Source organism: Sander lucioperca, chromosome 20 (assembly GCF_008315115.2).
Source record: "Sander lucioperca isolate FBNREF2018 chromosome 20, SLUC_FBN_1.2, whole genome shotgun sequence".
Lineage (NCBI taxonomy): Eukaryota > Metazoa > Chordata > Actinopteri > Perciformes > Percidae > Sander > Sander lucioperca.
Genome location: NC_050192.1, coordinates 5859802 through 5879660, shown reverse-complemented (window position 1 = coordinate 5879660; position 19859 = coordinate 5859802). Strand labels below are relative to the sequence as shown.

General features: G+C 37.3%; 1 protein-coding gene across 5 annotated transcripts in view; it reads left to right on the top strand.

The window, feature by feature from the left end:
* Positions 1-19859, top strand: part of syt1a (synaptotagmin Ia) — a 209533-nt gene that overhangs the window by 51615 nt on the left and 138059 nt on the right. For all 5 annotated transcript variants that reach the window (XM_031313288.2, XM_031313289.2, XM_031313292.2 and 2 more), the window contains exon 2: positions 19705-19763. The gene's annotated coding sequence lies outside the window, so the exon portion shown is untranslated. The remainder of the gene's footprint in view (positions 1-19704; positions 19764-19859) is intronic.

The following is a 19859-nucleotide window of genomic DNA, read 5'->3' as shown; positions in this document are numbered from 1 at the left end:
ACATCACACAACTATTTAGCAACAGTTAGTAACAGTTGAAAATAGGGGCAAGGTTGCGCGACTTTGGCTACATTGAACGAGTAACGTATGTGGACCATTAGCGGAGCGTATGTGCCGCGGAATGTATGTTTTAACGTCAATTTACCGTTAGCTGTTATCAGAGGACGCAGGTGAGGGAAACTAGAAATAGAAACAGTAGTTTAATGTAAAAGAAATAGACACTTTGTGATCCATTTCTGTGTAAAAGGGCTGCACACAGCTTGCGTAAAATATATGAATAGAAGACTGTCCTATTTTTACGCTTGTAGAACGGATCTCCGCGGAGCATACGCACCACTACGCGCTGCTCTTGTGCCCCGTGTGGCCAGTTTCATTGATTATAATGAAAGCGTCCCCAAAACAATGGTAGGGGAAACGCTGTGATGAAGGGGCTTCCTTCTAGGGCCAATGTTGTGCTTGGTGAGACTTGCCCTTTGATTTCTTTGCATCCAATCAATGAGTCTTGGGTCAAACTGTTGACGTGCACCATGTCTCAACCCATTCAATGATAAGCCACTGTAAAGCAGGAACATGTAAAAAGAAGATTGGCATGGCAAAGTGAAATGGAAATGTACCAGTACAGTATATTCAAGAACTGCCATCAGCTATGAGTCAGGTATATCTTTGTCTACAGTGACCATGAGTGGTTAAATAAATATACAAAATCACACCTACATTGTAAGAGTTAATAAAAATGGTGGTGTCTCTGTATGTGTGTGAGTGCATGTAGCCACATTCATTATTTAGTCTAACATAGTCCAAGACAAGACTATGCTATAGTATGTATCTATGTATTCTGCACTCTGTGGTTTGTGGTGTCCTGCAAGCTTTCCAGAACAAACTGATGAATATGAATTTATTTCGGGTACATAAAGCTCCTTCACAGTCCCCCACTCCAACAGTTCCCGCCTCACAACTTCTCCCTCCACCTTCTCACTGGTGTAGCAGTGCAATCTTCACATGCAAATATCCTGGGAGGTGGGTGGGCAGTTGATGTGACCAACTTGGGAACATAAATTACATTTGCATATGATTTGAAGGGGAACAGGGAGCTCAGTGGGAGCTGCTATGCAGGAATAACGAGTCAGAAGAGGGGCTTGATTGCACTCTCTTTACTCTCTTTAAAATACTTGTTTGTCCTGACTTTGAGGTTTCTCTTACTCTTATTGTCTCATTGTTTGCACTTAGATTGTCACATTTTCTCTCAGTTGCCAGTCTAGTATAAAACTAATGCAGTCTAAATCAACAATGCAATACATTCTAATTTATAGGATTATAATGTTCCTGTTCTTAAAAAAAAAAACTGTTTTTAAGAACTGTTGATTTAACTTGATTGAAGTCATTTTAGAAGCTGTAGTTGGTGCTGTTGACTTGCATTAAGAGGTGTTTCTTATATTTAGTCTAGCCTCATTAAAATGTACATTGAACTAGGGCTCCAACTGATGATTATTTTCATTGTCGATTAATCTATTGATTATTTTCTCAATTAATCGATTAGATGTTTTATCTATAAAATGCCAGAAAATGGTAATGATGATAATCAGTGTTTCCCAAAGCCCAAGATGACATCATCAAAAGTCTTGTTTTGTCCATGACTCAAGGATATTCTGTTTACTATCATAAGTAAATATCAGGAGTAAAGAAACTAGAAAATATTCACATTATGAAGCTGGAATGAGAGACTTTTTATAAATGTTGGCGATTCATTTAATAGTTAGAATTGATTGCAGGTTTGTTATGTTGGACTGCATTCATTTTAGCTATGAGCATTGTAAAAAAAAAAAACTGGCAACAACTGGGTGTAGTGTAGTATAGTATAGTGTATTTTTATTACATTAAAGGCTAATCTGAAAAGCCTCAAATACGTATATCATTTTTTATATATAGAATGCATGCCAGACATAAAATCCTGAGCGCAATGCCATAGTTGAGTCAATCACAAAAGAGCAGATGTAAATAAAAGCCAGTTACCCAATATTAGCATATTCCGAGGCAGACTTTTAATATTTTGTGCAACCATTATAAATGCAGCCTCATTTAGCGCTTAAAAAAAGAAATTCATTCAATTTATGTCACATACTTGCACACACAGCATTAGTTCTGTCCAGCACAGTCTGGTTCACGTGACGCAACAGGTCATCTTATGTAACACACCTCTCTGCTGGAACTGGAGCAGAAAACCACACAAGCCAGTCATCAGAAATCCCTCCACTGACTTCCTGAGAGCTCATCACCTTTTTTAAATAAGATTGTTTATACATATATCTGCAGAAAGCATAATCAGAAGGGTCATTTTACTTTCCAAGCAGTGGGTGGTAACGTTTTCATTAGTCACTAATTCGTAATCAATATATGATATTCCTAGAGAGTGGTTTGTTATAGCACTAGTAATTGCTGCTTATAATATGCCGAAATGCAAATAGAATAGGATCAGTTCTGAAGTTGTGGGCTGAGACTGAGCATAGCACCAATGGAAGCCTTTGTTTACCAACCATTGATAATGAATGTAGTGCGGCACTGGGAAATTACAGTCCTCATTTTGGCATTTCCTATGGACATTAAGGTCCAATTAAAAGGGGAAATTGAGCATCCTGAAATGAAAGGATTGACTGACATTGATTATGTGCACGATATAAGGCCAGAGCTTAACCAATTCAATATCACACTTCTAAATTAGCATCCAAATATACGAGCCATTATAATCAAAACTGTTTTGCATACTAATCCCATAAGGAAGATCTGTTAATGTTTATGCATGTATATCTGTTCACATCAAACTGTTGATTAAACAATATATTTAAATCTTATCTAAAGCAGAGTGGACTATGTTGCATTTTCTTCTTCTTTCATCTGCTTTCCATCACATAGCTTAACTCTGTCCTTTTAACATGTAACAAGTTGTGTATTTACAGTAATACGGTACCACCTTTTTTTGGTGACCAAAAGTAGCTGGACTCAATGACTAGAGACAGCATCTTAGAGGTCTTGTCCTTTGCACTTTCCAGCTAGCTGACCCTTATGTACTGACAAACCTGCACGCTACAACAGGTACATAAGATAGTTTTGGGTTGTTGGAAGGCATATTTTTCAAAAGGTTTGACTGAGGCTAACTGTTTATCCTTGCTTTAACCACATTACAGAGCTATCCAACAGGAGGTTCCAGAACACTTAACTAAACCGCACATACATAAATAGTTAAAGTATAGTTTTTAAGAAACAGAACTTGTCTAAGGATAATTAGACCTAATCCAAATTATGGTCGACTCAGATAGACCCACATAAAAAGATCAAAAGGGGTAGCAATACATCATGATTTTTTCTTATACTTCACAGTTCACACTCTCAACGATATAAGACTTTCACGGTAGGATAACGTCTCAGAATAGGGCTGTGTATTGGCAAGAATCTGACGATACGTATCACGATACATGGGTCACGATTCAATATATTGCAATATATTTTGATAATGTGCGTAAGGCGATATATTGGGATTTTTTTTAAAGTAAAATTTTAGAAAACCTAATATTTAAAAAAAGACATGATGTGCATAAAAGTCAAAGTAACAATTCAGTACACAGAAAATCAAACTGCCAGTTTGGGATTGTGGTTCACAGGTTCTTAGTGAGCAAATTTTTATATGCTAAAGTAGGCCAAAGTTTAGCTATAGCTACATTGTTAGCTTCTAGCAAAAAGTCAGGCACTGCTAGGCACTGTTAGGCAAGGACACTAGTGGTGCGTCTCAGCATAGCCATCTAGCGGTAGGGGGTTTAAACACAACATAAATGTGAACCACTATCTTACATGAATATTTTTGCACGTAAACAAATAAAAAAAACAAAAAAAAAACAATATTGCGTTTTTGAAAATCGATACAGTATTGCAAAATAAAATATTGCGATACTCAAGTGTATAGATTTTTTTCTTAGACCCCTATCTCAGAATATTTCATGGTATACGGTATTACACCATTATTATTATTATTATCAGCAGTTACAATGACCCTTTAAGGAATGAAAGCAGTACGTTTTGTTTTTGGTTAAACAAACACTTCTTGAAACCATTTTGGAAATATGTGTAAAAAGTCTCCCTTTTGAAAATAGATATATTTCTCAATACCGTAGATGAGCAAATGTACACTGTATGATAAACGTCAATTTTAATATGCCGGTATGCCATGAAACACTAGTTACTAGAAACCGATTAGACCATGTGAAGACCTATACTATACACTGAATCAACAAAGATTACATAAATCTTGTTCTTCTACTACCGTAACTTTATAAGACATTAAATAAGGGAATTTGTGAAAATGTCGGAGTATCTCTTGAAGTTAATACGTTATACTCAACATGTTGTTTCAGAGTCCCTCTTCAACAAATGCACTTTACACTAACGTGTCTCTGCTGGCACCTGAAGGTGAAATTCTCATCGACACCTCAAATATTTTGTGGGTCTTAATATTAGAATAAAAAAACTTTCAGCTTATTTTTTCAATCCAAGAGAGAATGATTTAACCTCGTCCTCAGACCTCGCTGTAGGGGGTCAGGGAGTTTAGACCATAAGTGCTCCTTTACGATACTTTCACCTTTTGAATAGGTAGCTGTCTTGAATGTTGACAGAGGCAGCACTTAACTATGCTGGGTACTCATTTTCTCTGATTAGCTGTGATGTAATTGTTCTGTGAAGTTCTAAATCACTTGTATTCAGTGAGGCGCTGTGATGTGATGACGATTTCCTGAAAAAAAAAAAAGAATAGGTCAAATTAGCATTTTGTTTTCTGCAAAAAAGCAGCATGACGCCCATTATTCACAAACTTTCTTGTAAATGTTGCTGGTTAAAGTTTTTTTTCTTTTTCGTCCTTTAAATCTGCTCCGATCATGACAGAGGAGCTCCTCTAATGCAAACCTGCACTTCTGCCTCCATACTGAGCCTCTCTGCCTCATCTGCAGCCCTCTGCTCCGTTAATTAAGGATAATGGACGTGAGCAGGGGAGGTAGTGTCCCTTCTGCCAAAACAAAAACAACTTATTAGGCACATCGACGGGCCACATGCTTATTTCATAGATGAGCATTTTATTTTGATTCAATGGTGGTTTATAGTTTTACCGGGCTTTTTCAACGAAAAATAAAGCCACAATTTAGAGCGCCGCTTACTGGGCTCCATGTGTTTTTCCGTGTTGGGCAAGTTACTTCCAAAATGTAATACATTATAGATTACTAGTTACTGTCATTTGAGAGTAATTAGTTATATTACAATATTACTGTCTCTGAATTGTAATGCGTTACACTACTTTTGCATTACTTTTGAGTTACTTTCACCAAAATAACAGGGGAAATTTGATTTGGCAGCTAGCTTGTGAATTTCACCACCGGATCAATAAAGTCTCCTCTTTATCCACTTTAATACATCATAGATTATTCATATTTTGTATAATCAATATAAATATGCAAAGTAACTAAAGCTATAAAAAATAGATAAGTAAAACGTATAACAGGCAAGTAGGAGAAAATGAAAATACTCAATTAAAAGTACGACATTGTTGTAAAATGTTTGTTTATAGCACTTCAATAAGAAATTCATGTTGTTTAGTTTAAAACACTCTAAAGGAAATGTTCAATTATAGTGTGATTAAAACTCACTATTTACATTATTTACAGTACTTGATTTACAGCTGATTTGTGAAAAGGTAGCCTACACAACCTTATTTAACAGTAATTTAGTTTTACTGCGAACCGTCACAGGAAGTTCTTTTATTTTGAAGTAGGCTACACGGACGTTGTCTGTTGTGTAGCCTACTCTTGCTAGCTTACTGAGATGCAACATGTCCGTCAGGCTCCAGTTGTTCACTTTCTTGTTTGTAAAACTGCAACATATTGAACAGTAAATGGTCACAGTAAAAGACAAGCGCTTTTGGTCGTCATTCGAAGCCATTCCACTACAGGCATAGTTACTCTCTACGGCTGATAAAATGCAATGATATTTACGTGTAGCAAGCCTCAACATTAATTCCCGACATGTTTATATCTGTCAGCCGCTGACGTACCGTCACCTGTTGGGACATACATGCTGTCCGTACCGTCTCTGGTTCTGGCTCTGACCACGGGAACAGAAACAGGACAGCTCACTTCAACGCAGCGTAATAACTCCTGAAAATGTCCATATCGCAAATGTATCTGTCTCTGCAGTCATCTCAACCATCGAATACAGCGACAGGAAAATAATACGGCTTTTTTTTTCCTGTGAAAAAATGTGCGGTGTTGGTGAATTCTTTAAAAAAACAATGCACCACTAAATGATGCGTTAAAATGCGTTGTAACTCGCGTTACTGAGATTGTAACGAGTATAATATTACCGAAATTTAATTAGTAATGCGTTATATTACTGCGTTACAGCAAAAAGGAATACATTACTGTAATTGCAAAATAAAAAAAAAGCACCTGGAAGTACGCTGGCCGCCTATTTTTTTTATACTTTTCAGTCTCTCAGTCAGGCCAGTAGCTTGCAGGCTCACATAATTTTACCTTTGCATACATCAAAACACATTCATAGAGACTATGCAGACTTTGATTGCATCGCATCCCGCAGCTACCTGGTGCTTCATTATTTCAAAGCTCTATTTTGTTTAATTTTTTTTTAAGAAGTAGATGTTTGAAAAACTATGGTTGAAGCTTGGCCATTTTTGTTCAGTTTGACATGAAATGTATACATAACTCCCTGAGAGAACCAGGTTTTGAAAACACCATTTGCAGTTTTTCTTTTAAATATTCAGTTCAGTATTTCCCACAGGTTGAGAATTTCCTTGTGGTGGTGTGTGGCGCAGGATGTGACGGCGCGGCATGTGACGGCTGGATTCAGTAATGAACTAGTCTCACAAAGATTTATGAACTATTTATTGAAAGGAAATTACTACATAACATTAGCAGATCATTTCAACTATTTACATATTAAACAATCTAGAAGGTGATACAGATAAGTGTAGCCTTTGAATGTGCTTTGTCAATCAAATGTGGTTAGTTTGTCAAATAAATTGTATGGTTCAGTGGCTAAAATACCTGATTACCTGGAGCCCAAATGTTATATTAACAACTTAACCTTACAACTATGATCCATACAGACAGTTACATGTAACACTGTCTCCTCCTAACTCCTGTTAAATCATATAAGACTAAGGCTATCTAAAGTAATTATTGTTCATTTAGTTTGTTGTTGATCATTGTTCGTTCTCAGAGGTGTCAAAAGTATTCACATTCATTACTCAGAAGTATAGATACTAGGGTTTAAAAAGACTTCTGTGGAAGTTGAAGTATCAACTCAAGCTTTTTACTCAAGTAAAAGTGTAAAAGTACTGGTTTCAAAACCACTTAAAGTATAAAAGTAAAAGTAATGTAAGGGGAAAAAATGCCATTAAGGACAAAAGCTTAGGCTGCGCCACAGGGGCCTATAGTGCACTACCCCACCAAGATTTTTTCTAAAGGCCATAATGACTATAATGTTATATTAAAATGTTAATGTTGAAAAATTTGGGATGCACCTGTGTCAGCCACATTTATGCCCATTGAAAATGAACACATTTTAGTACAATGCAAATACATTAAAGAACCATATATGTGTACTACTAAACAGTAACATGTGTTTCATGGAGCAGAAGATATGATGACTAGTTGCCTATAAGTATTGTAATGGTGCAAAAAGTCAAACTTCAGAGGCATGTTATCAATAGCCTTTATTGCAATGTAAATGTACATCCAAGCTTAGCTGCAGGAATCTGTGAGGGCAACAGATGTAAGATAACAAAATTGGACAAGAAAATTGGTGTACCTACGTAATCTACGTCTGCTATTTCCTTGCTGGAGTGTGACGTGATTTGTGTCATGCAGGTGCGATGGATTCAAACCAATAGGGTGTCGGAATGGTATATGTTTATACTTCTCATCCAACCACAATCAAATTCACTCTATCCGGATGGCGCGATTTATCTGGATAGGTTTTTAGTTTTTTTGGGTGTTTTTTTTTAACTATGACAAGCCGGAATGAAAACAAGCCGAACTGAAATAGGAGTAACAAGGCTATTTTTAAAATGTAAGGAGTAGAAAGTACAGATAATTGCGTGGAAATGTAAGGAGTAGAAGTAAAAAGTCTGCTGTAAAATAATTACTCCAGTAAAGTATAGATACCCAAAATTTCTTCTTAAGTAAGATAACAAAGTATTTGTACTTCGTTACTTGGCACCTGTTTGTTCTTTAAATCGTTTTAATCTGTGTTTTGGGGATCCTAGATAAGCTGTTTGTGTTGCAGTCATTAAGATCTCATCTGAATAGATTTCTGTCATTCAAACAACTCTGAATTGTAGTTTAAAACTTTTACAGCCAACTTAATAAAATCTCTGATTTTATTTGGGCTCGAGGCCTTAAATACAGTTTATACGGCCACAGAGACGAACTGAAGGCTCAGTTAGCAACGATTAGCTCTGTTTAGCTGTTAGCTCCGGGTTAGCTCCAGTTAACTTCATTTTAAAGATAAGCTCGAGCGGAGACTTCTGCAGAGATGGTGAACAGCCAGACTCTGATAAATGACGCTCGGGGCGCTTTCACAGCGGTGTGGCCGCGGCGTTTCTATGGTTTATCAGTACAGATAATCCGGAAAGCCACAACAACACAAGCAGCATGCTGCTACTACTAACGTGAAGCCTCTGAGCCTGAAGTGAATGTTGACAATGTGTCATGCGTGCGCAATTTCATGAGGGCGAGGGGCTGGATGCCACTGGTCTGGGTGCACTGTAAAAAACAGTACATCGTACAGTACAGTACATCGTTGATTGGAAAAAAAAAAAAAAAAAAAGTAATTCTGATTTTATCTGCCTGAGCAGGTCTTAATCTACCTGCGCAGGGAAACACTGCAGTATTTGCCTTGGTGAAATTCAGTAAAAACCAAATAATATATTTATTTATATGCTGCCCATGACAATTCTTACAATTCTCATCTGAAATGGTAATACTGTGGAAAATGGTCAGTGGTCACTCTCCACAGAGGTCTACTTGTCTATAGGGGGACTAATTCAATTATTCTGTTCTTTGTTGCCAGCTGCATGTCCCAGTCAAACCATGCTCTCATCAAACAAACTTGATTAAAACAGTCTAATCTGTGTGTGTGTGTGTGTGTGTGTGTGTGTGTTTCGAGTGATGGTGGCTGATTTGTGCTTATCATAAAGTCACAGTTACTCATTTCAAACACTAAAAACTACAGTAACGCTTCATTTGTCTAGCTTTGTATTTTCTTCTTATTTTAAGCTAAATCACATCAAAGGCAATGCAATGGCAAATAGGCATTTCTGTCAGTAATGAAATGGCTGTGATAGAGTGAAACACTAGCAGACATTATCTGAATGCAAAAAATTCTCACTCTAGTTTCGTTCTCATTGACTCAGCCCAGGTCCATATTGTTGAATATTGTTGTATTTTTCTGTAGATACTCTGGATGTTGATTATAGCAAGATATTTTCAGCAGCCATAATGGAGTTTGATAGCAGAAGATGTCAAGGCAATCTGAAACATCAGCAGTAAAACTCCAGGTTTTGGTGTCGAATGATAAAGGCTTCATTCTCAACCCCGGAATTTCCACTGATATTCAGCAACATAATGGGAGAAATTCATCAAAGCATAGACAGACATTCCACTTCCCCCACCAACCAAGAGTAGATCAGGGTACAATGCAGCGGAAAGATAGGGTGAGGTTTAAGTGTGAGACACGACTTTTGGTTTTTCTCGACTGAAAGAAATCTTGTACCACAGCCCTCTGCATCCCCAAGTCGTATTGTCCCCAATATATATTTTACAGCAAATAAATATCCAAGGCTGAAATTTTAAGTACTCCTAAATCTTGCAAAAAGCTGATTCACCAGAGCAGTATGTCAGCTTTTGGCGTACTTCCCCTAAAGAAATCGAATTGCCTTTGAGCAGAGGTCTGACTTTGGGTTCATACATCCCATCTCTCTTACTCCATCAGTGGAGCACACTAATGAGTGTTGCCTAGCAACCGTTAAAACAGGGCTGGTAAAGTCAGCATTGACAAAAAGACTCGGCGAGATCTTTTTCTTTTCTTCTCAACTTGCTTTTCATGTGCCATCTGCATGCAGTAATAACAATGCTCGTTTTCACATTGACATCAGAGAGCTTGGCTTGTTCTGCCAAGACATTGTTACGTTGCATTCTTAATCAGCTACCATCTTGAGGCTCTAATGGCATGTCTTTTAATGAATTAACATGGATGAGTTTTGAGAAATCAAACTAGAAGCTGGTAACGGATGTATAAACTATAGATAAATGGATGAATTATATCTGTATGCAACTCGCCCTCTGTCTCTTTCTTTGTCTAAATAATATACTGACGAGTATCCTGCAAAGATAAAAAATAAAAATTCTGTCTATGCTAGGGCTAGGCGATATGGACGAATATCGATATCGCGACAATTTTGTAGGGTTGACAATTGGTGCTTTCACAAAATATTTACACAATTAGATTTTAGATAAATAATCATCAGTATTGTGGATATAATAACTAAGTGAGTAAAGGCAAATAATAGAAACGCTAAAGCAGTCTGGTAAGTTCAGAAAATTACACCACTTTACTGTAATGCAGCCTTTAAAACCAGGAAAAGACAACACTTATTACGATATTACAATATCCAAAATTTAAGACGATATCTAGCCTCAAATATAGATATAATATTGATATATTGCCCAGCCCTAGTCTATGCAGTCATACCAGGTGATTATGGCCTGAGGGCTGGACAGGCTGTGTATGTTTATAAATGAATAATACAAGGTGGCACTAAAGTCCTTCACAAAATTGTTATCACTGAAATTGTAGTCCATAACATCCCATTACCAAACATTCAAATATGAAGGAAACCTTCTCATCATGGAAAAATGATTTCCGCAGAGATCTGTTGAGGCGAATGAGCAAAATATGACTCAAATTAGCCTCAATAACAAATGCTCCACATTCGCTTTGCAGCTGTGGAAGACAAATAATGCAATTTGATTGCATGATTATCTGGAGTGCAGACTCTTGAGATCTGTCATTTAGTTTGATTGTGTGACATGAGAGGATTGAGTCCTGATCAAACCTAAGCAGAGAGGGGGAAGAAATAAGAGTATTTAATCCTCTTTCTAGATTGGCTCATATTCTGTGAATCTATAAAATATCTTATAAGCAACCAGGTTTTTCTCGCTATCTTGCAGTCTAGAGGGTACAGTGGTGTACCACTTAAACAAAGACAGATTGTCTTTCATGGAATTGCGTTATGGATTTAGGTTTAACCCTAAGAGCATTGCCTTAAACAGCTTACCCAGACTGGCTGAGACTTAAGATGCTCTATTTGAAATTAAACATTGTTTGATCGATGTTCGGCTCAAAGTGGGTCATCCTGACCTGGGAGGTGACCAGTAAGCCTGGCAGTATGCCGCACATGGTCATGGTTGTCTCCTCCAATAAACCATGTAAGGCTTCAAGTTATGCAAAGTCTTACCTTTCAACTCCTGCATTAAGAGGGAGTCGTGTGTCTCAGGTGCAACAATGGATGCAAGGATAAAACTTGTGATGTTTCTTTTCCTTTTTACCAAGCAAAAAACCCTGTGACGAAAGTCAAACTAACTGTGTAAATGCAAAGTGTAAAGGCTTTATCATTCAAGGACAAAGCACAGGAGAGGCAGGGCTTGCCAATGCTGCGTCATCCCCATGCAGGGAGACCATCTGAATGTTATTATGCTGTCTGATTTGAGTGCCAGCTTCAAGGGCATTCTACTCTACCCAGACAGTTATCGAAGTTTTTTTGTAGCGCTCAACCAGACCCAAACACATTTCATTTATACAAGAACAACATTTCACTCGATTTACTCAACCATTAATCCTTAATAGGTTTACTTAATTTAATCAATGCTGAATGATCAAATTTGCTCCACTTCAGCTGGGCTGTAGAAATGTTTATGAAGATGTCTTTTGACTTCAAGGTAATCACTATTTTTTGACTCCAATGGGGAAAAAACATCTACAGTACAGTAAAAAATGTCTTCCTTAGTGCTACTAATTAAATTGGGGCCATTGTGACCAATCAAAAAGCCTCTACAAGAAAACACACACTCCAGATTAGAATAAAATGTTTAAAGGGTCAGATTCAATTTGAGGTTGCCTACCTGCAGCTTTAGAGTTTTAGTGTTTCACCTACACACGGAGCAGAGTGCTGGCAAAGCCTTTAGTGGTTTGAGAAGTAAACATATGTTTGCCAAAGACACTTATCTCCATAATAAAAGTGACAAGTCTGTTTCATCATCTTATATTCTCCCTCTAAACTATCAAACCAAAGCCATGGATGCGCCACACTGAATACGCCTGTTTCGTATATTCCTGTCACATATTCATTTTTCATTTCATTCAGTTCTTGATTGTTACTCTTGCTTATTCAGCTACGTAAATTGGCAAAATGCGATTTATTGTTAAATGTCATGCAGTTTAGTCCTATGACAAAGACACATTTCAGGCAGCATAATTAGTAGGCACGGCGTTTTGTCTTTTTCCCCCCTCTCTTCAGCATCTGTAGCGGCGTGATTATCAAATGTTTTGATGTCAAGAGAGAGAAATGTTGACTGACAGGCCTGGCCAGACTGGAGCAACAGATCATACAGTAACTGACAGCAGAGACCCATCCTTTCTCCTTTTGCAGAAAAGAAAACAAAGCAAAGAAAACATTTAATGATTCTTCCAGCCTCAACGGACTGAGGCAGACCAGAATTGATGTGCAGAAATTAGTTCTGCTGGGCCGTTATTGTGTTTTTACTGTTCATACTCCAAAGAGATGGAGTTTGAGCACTAATACCTCAGAAACCTTTACAGGAATTTCCAAGCCTATAACAAAGGTTTATCATACATAAAAGGATGTATTCTATTTGCAGCAGCAGCAGCATCTAAGTACAGTGACCGTCTACAATGTGTCTACAATAGTAGTGATGTCGACTCTTCAAGTGCTGTTTTTCTGAGATGCTCAAGTCTCATTCTGTGCTTGCAGCAGAGAAAAGAAATATACATTGTAAGCTTAAATCTAAGAATTCTTCACAGGGAGCTTGTCTTGTTAGTCATTACCCCTGTTGTTTTTTTGCATAAGCACCAGGAGACCTCCTGTGTCTGCTGGTTTTACATTAACTTTCATGTTGCCTGGAAGGGATTTAGTCATCTTGTCTCTTAGTGCTGATTGGGTCTCTCTCTGCTAAAGTTTAATTCAAAATATCAATTTTAGTTAGATGCCAGTTCTGAGGTTCTGGCCCCGACGTGGGAATACAAACATCAAAGCCTACCTGCTTGCTTTGGCCAGACAGTGTATTGAATAGCAAAATAACATGCTTGACCTTCATTGACCACAGCTTGATTATAATTGTGAAGTTTTCGGCTGTCCTCGTGTTCCGTTTTTGTCGTGAGTACTTTCAGATTGTCATTCCAAATAAAAAAAACTTGATAGAACAAAATTACTTCTTCTCTACTTACGATTTGCTCATTTGAAAAATGTTTGTCTAAATGTTCTCCTTGACGTTTTTTGGTCAACTTCTTTCAGATTGTGGCTTTTATTAGGCTCAACATACAACATCTTACAATAAAGTTGCCCTTAATATGTAGAGAGTTTACCCCTTAAGACTGTGTTCCTTTCTCCATGCACCTTGTAAGTTGACAAAGTATTGCCAGAAACCCCTATTCCATCATTGACAACCAATGTCACTCTACATACAAAACAAGCCATTAATCCTTTATGATATGTAAACAGCTCAAAAACAGGGGGGATACCAGACGGTCTCATATGGCAGTCTGATTACATCCCACATAATTACGACTGCCCCTGTGCAAAGGTTTGGCAGAATAGAGGTGTATTCATCTTTTGGCTGTTTGCTAACTGCCTGGTTGGTTTCCTTCTGCCAAATTCTTTTCGCCAAATTCAAGTGGGTCTCGGATGGCTGTTGTCAAGGCTGCCGGTCTGGTGGGAAGGAAGCAACCAGCATCGGGAAAACAATGGAGATGGCTCTATCAAGCCTTCAAACTCAATGACATGAGATTCATAGAATGATGAAGACTCTTCCTTCCCAGGGGTAATATCTCCATACCGGATATTGGCTTTGTGTCCCTGTCGTTAAACAGAGGGGCCACCATTGTTTCTTAAACATTGGTCCCTCCAGCTTCTTATTAAATAGATGTTGAGATTTAAACATCAATATGAGCCCAAGCTTAATATTGTGTTGTGAGACTGTCCTTCCTATTCCATATAAGCTTGGCAGTGTTGTGTACACTGGAGAATATTTGATGTGTTGTCTATAGGAGCGATATAAATGGACAGTGGGATGGTCAGTTGTTTACCTCAGTTGTAGATATTTGAATCTAAGAAGAATACAATATAGTCAGACCATTGGTTATAGTGACATAATGCAAAAGATGCATTAGCACTATTCAGGCTGTTGTAGTAAATGAATACAAAAAGAGTGTGATATATTAATTGGCAAATTCATTATCTAAGAACCATGCATTTCTTTTGGAGTAACATGTACTGTCAGCCAACGTAGGCTGGGTTACTTGGAACAATAAATTTAACTTTCAACCACACACAATATCTTTGCTCTTGACTGAAAGCACACCAAGTATCAACAGTTAGTCTAATTGGCCTCTTTGACGGAGCCATTTCAAGCATATTCCAGGATTTGATGCCACTTAGGCTGCTTGTTAGATTTAAGATTTGACTCTTGCTCTATTTATTTCAATCCAGCTTTCTGCACTGAAATTTGACACACAGTACCCCAGAGGCAAGGACATGTGGTCTGATGGTTTATTTGTGAAGTTCCTTGACTTAAAAAAGTTTTTGTTTTTGGTTGAGGTGAAAAAAGTTGGTGTATCAGTAAAAACAAAATGCAATGGAAACAGACTTAGATTCGGCTTAGAATAAATCATAACATACATTAAGCATGTGACTTAAACAGCCTGACAGAATGGTGGCAGACCAAAACATCAGATCTGTGTGGACTGATGAGACTGTAACCTTCCTCAATACATACTGTAAAACAAACATAAATGGCATATTTCCATCATGTTTCTTACATGGTATTTCTTCGTCTGAGGTTTGACTAATTAGGTTTTTACATCATCTTTTTGCGCCTTCTTCTTCTATAATGCTTTATTGGCACCCGACTGGATAATTAGCACCACCAGCTTTTTAATCTTGAAGCGCCCAACTCCTAATCCTTGCATAGCAGTAGAGAACGGAAACGTGCATAATTTCACAATGCCAATTTTCTTGAAATGAATGTTAAAATATTTGCTAAATTTGGATGGAAAGTATCACTATCACATAACATAAATACTAGGGCTGTCAAATGATTAATTTTTTCTTAATCATGATTAATCGCTGAATTTTAATAGTTAATCGTGATTAATCGCATGTTTTATCACATGATTAAAATTCTATTATTTTGCAGTCCATAACTATTTTTAAGTCTGTATTATCAATGTAAACCAATTTTTACCAGTGTATCTTGATTGGGAATCAAATGTATGCAAAGAAAGTTACTTTATGAACTTGACTTTTAGATTTATTTGAATGTTTCATATCAAAAGATGTGCAACGAGACAGAGGTAACACAATCAATGTCTTCAGAAATATAGCTTGCCTTAAGCTTGCTTTTTAAAAATGTAAAAATAAATCATACAGCAAAAGTGCATGCACAAGATGTCAAGATGGTCTGCAGTTAGTTGCCACTGGTTGCCACCCATTTCGCAAGCACTTTAGTTAATTTTTTTCGATTTGGTTTCATCCACAGGTTTGTGGCGACTTGCACTCTCCAAAATAGTGCTTTGCCTCATTAGCTGTACTAGCTGCATGCTTAGCTCGTAGATGGTAGCTTAAACTTGAAGTGCTTCGATGATATTTTAGTTCCATTTCACACAAGGTGCATGCTTTTGACTTGTCGACGGCGCTGTCTGGGAGTTTTTTAAAGTAGAACGCGCCATTTAGAACTGTGTTGTTCATCTCCATGGCTGTAGCAGGAGGTAGGAAGTGTCTGTGGCAGCTTGACAACAAGTAAAGGTTCAGTCTTAATGGTTGAAATAGTAGCAGCCAAAGATTCTAGAGCGTAGTGATTCTTCGTAGCAAAGATTATTTGGTAACAGCACCAGTGATGGTGTAAAATAAAGACTCTTTGGTGCATCAATTATAAACCGTTATGCTCTGTCTTTAATCTCATCGCGATTAACGCGTTAATGCTGACAGCCCTAATATATACATATTAGATATTATATACTTGTCTTGTAGTTATGCGCAAAAAAGTATTTTAACATAATCAACAGATCTATAGTATATTATACTGACAGAACGTAACATGACAAACAATTTACTAAACACAAGTGTTGGCTTAATTACATACTGTAATATTTGGCATAGTTGAGTTGATACAAACAAAAAACAAAAAGCCCTGAAAGGACCTCCAGTAAAGACATGACATGAAGAGAAGATTCCACTCCAGTCCGGGTTGGTCAATCTGCTGCTGATTAGACTTATAGCTTTGGTCCTCAGACAAGCAATGAAACCTCCGCGATAATAATGTTTGAGCTCACCTCCAGTGGGCTCCCAAGATGAATGTTTGCTGGGGAGATTACTGTGACGGCAGGACAGCATAAGCTGGCTCCTTTAAATATGAAAGCAGAAAATGAAAGACCAAAGTTGTGATGGTGCAATAGCTATGAAATATGGGAAAAAACACAGATTTTTTTAAACATTTCCACCTCAGGATTGGGATAATGAAAGATAACCACCCACCATCATGCCAACTGTATTTCAGCTTGAATTATACACTGTTTTTACTCACTACAGTAAAGAAACATAGCCAATATATAATACATCCAGACATTTAGACAACCTCTCAGAAATCTGTTTAATCTTTTGAATCACATGATGACATTTTTAATGTTATAATATTTTGATTTTCCTTGACTTCTTAAATTATTTTTATTTCATTCTTTGTTTTACAATTAATTTCAGTATTCCATCTCTCTGCTGGGCATGATGTGTATAACAGCAGCAAAAGGTAAAATCTACCAAAGTATAGTGATGAACACTGCTTTGGTTGACTTCATGGCATTCCCTGCACTTTGAGTGCACTGACACCTCATTTTTATGCCTCTCACAGTGGGTCCCTCAGTCCCCATCACTCAGGGTAAATGGTCTATTCTTGACTCCTCCACTGTAAAAATAGACATGTCTTTAGGCCATCTACACCTAGCTCATTGGGTGCTACTGAGGCTGACTGGTATCCCCAGGTATTTGAAGCCTATTTTAGGCCCATATATCCCAATGGGCAGACGGTGAAGTGTTCTGTTTTTCAAACCCACATGACTGTTGCACATTCATGAAACACCTTTTCAGTAAAAGCACAGTATTGGCTCTCAAAGCCCTCCTGCTGTCTACTGGTAAATATCAGCCTCTAATTAGGCTGTTTATATCTTTCACAGCATCATCTTTTGGAAGACAGCAGAAAAACAGTACCAGAGCTGGCCTGCTATTAGCAATCAATGGACAAAACGTCCTCCCTCGATCCCTCTCTCTCTCTCTCTCTCTCTCTCTCTCTCTCTCTCTCTCTCTCTCTCTCTCTCTTTCTCTCTCCCCCTCCACCAGTATGTTTCTATTCAGAGAATAAGTGATTGGTAAATATTGTGAGATGTTGCTTTTATCCACATGTTGGCAGGAAAATATTTTTTTTAAATTGTGACTTATACATTTCATAAAGGAAATTTGAAAACTTTTTGACATATGGCTGAAAGTTTGGTTCATCGCAGTTTTCAGTTCTGCTAGTTTGCCTTGCAAATTTTACACCCCCTGGCATGGTGTGATATTGGTCACCCCACTTACATCTAATTTTAGTAGGGTAACACCTCACCTCTCTGAAGGGCTGGCTTACTTACATCAAATAATATTCCCAGATTTCTCTTGAACAGCAGTATACTTGCAAGGGCCAATTAAGAAACACTATGACGCCAGAATAGAGTTAAAATTCATGACCTCTCTCCAAGATGAAATGGTTATGTCTTACCTCTGATTCACATAGTATGTCTGTCCTTTGAACCCATTAAAGTGGTCCAACATATGTTGTTTATGTATTACTGCTTCATGGTTTGCCATCTGCTGTCTGCCAATAAGACCACCAATTTCTGTCAAGAAAATACATTTCATATTGTGAACAGGAGATTTCCATGTATTTTTTTTTATTATGAAGCAGGTCAAGGTGCTATATAAATACTGTGAAGTTATCAAAACGCCTGATTCACAGAGAAATGCACACAGCCCATATTCAGAAACGGTTCCTTTAAACGAGCCGTCAGGACTTCGTACAATTGTGAAAAGTGTATACAAGAAATAGGCGCTGCAATGGAGCATTTTGGGTAGAGGATGAATACAGGTATATTCAGACAGACAGTATGAAAAAAAAAAAAAGCATGTAAACATGTAGAAACGCCAAATACAAGTATTAAAGGATAACTGCTGTTTCCTGGTTGAAAAAAACGGTAGTTACCCTTTAACCTGAAAATGAGCATGCTGTGTCTCCTTTAAAATAGAGAATTAAGGTTGGGTTGAAGCCAATTTTCGATTATAGTGGTTGAAACTTAAACTAACTGATTGAAGCTTACTTATTTCTGCCCAATTTCACACAAACTGTGCTCCTAAGGTACTGTAGGCCAAAAGAAGAATGTTTTGTGAGTCATTTGTGTGGTAGAATTGATTTTGGAAAGTGAAATGCCGCATGATAAAGAAAAAAGCAATAGTCATTCACAAAGTGTCCCATCTGTCTATTATGGACGAGATTATGTTCTTATTTCGTGATTGATGAGATCACCTCAGCTCGAAAATGATGATTTTCGAGGTCATTCATTTTTCTCTCACTCACACAAAAAACGATTTAGATAAAAAATTAAGAGACTTTGGCTTTATCAGCTCAAATCACAAGCTTTTTCATGCTAAATTTACATTTTGTTTGAGTCTAAATCACCTGTTATAACGTCCATCAATAATATTGTGGTGTGAAAAAGAGATTTCAGCATGAGGACATGAGGGTTGCTTTAGGTGGTTTGCTATAATAATACAGTATATACACAATTAAAAGGGTGAAAAAAGGTTTTCTCAGTCTAATAACTATGGGTTTCATACTAAAGGGAGTATAATTAGTATATTTACAGTAGTATAATTACAGTGAATGGCCTATCCGCTATCATGCTACCTCTCTGAAGTATCAGCCTACTTCTTTTAACTTAATAGTGGACATTGGGAAATTGTTCGTGGTACTAAACTGTATTAATTAATAACTACTGGTTAACCACTGTAAAAGTCCTGCCTTCAGGCATAAGTAGTTATCTAAAACTTTAGATAATCATTTAAGCTAATACTGGACATCTTTGCTATTAAAAAAAAAAAAACCTGCACTGGCCCACTTTTGGACTCAATTGACACATTTCAGTACAGTACATTGTACCAAGCACTGTGTCTGGAGTATACTGGTTGAATCATTGGCATTGGTTTTATGATGTTGTCTTTATATCTTAAAGGCAGATGTTTTTATGCTTATGGACACTGACACCATGATGTTTGTTTTTCAGTGAACTGCCATTTGGAAAGGAGGACAAGAAAGGAAGAAACCCCTCTAACTGAAGATATTGTGAGTGTCTGGCCAATAGCCTCTTTCTTTAAATCTATCATATGACCTGTGTATGTAATGGGCAGAATAATGTAGGCAATTTATAGCATACACAAA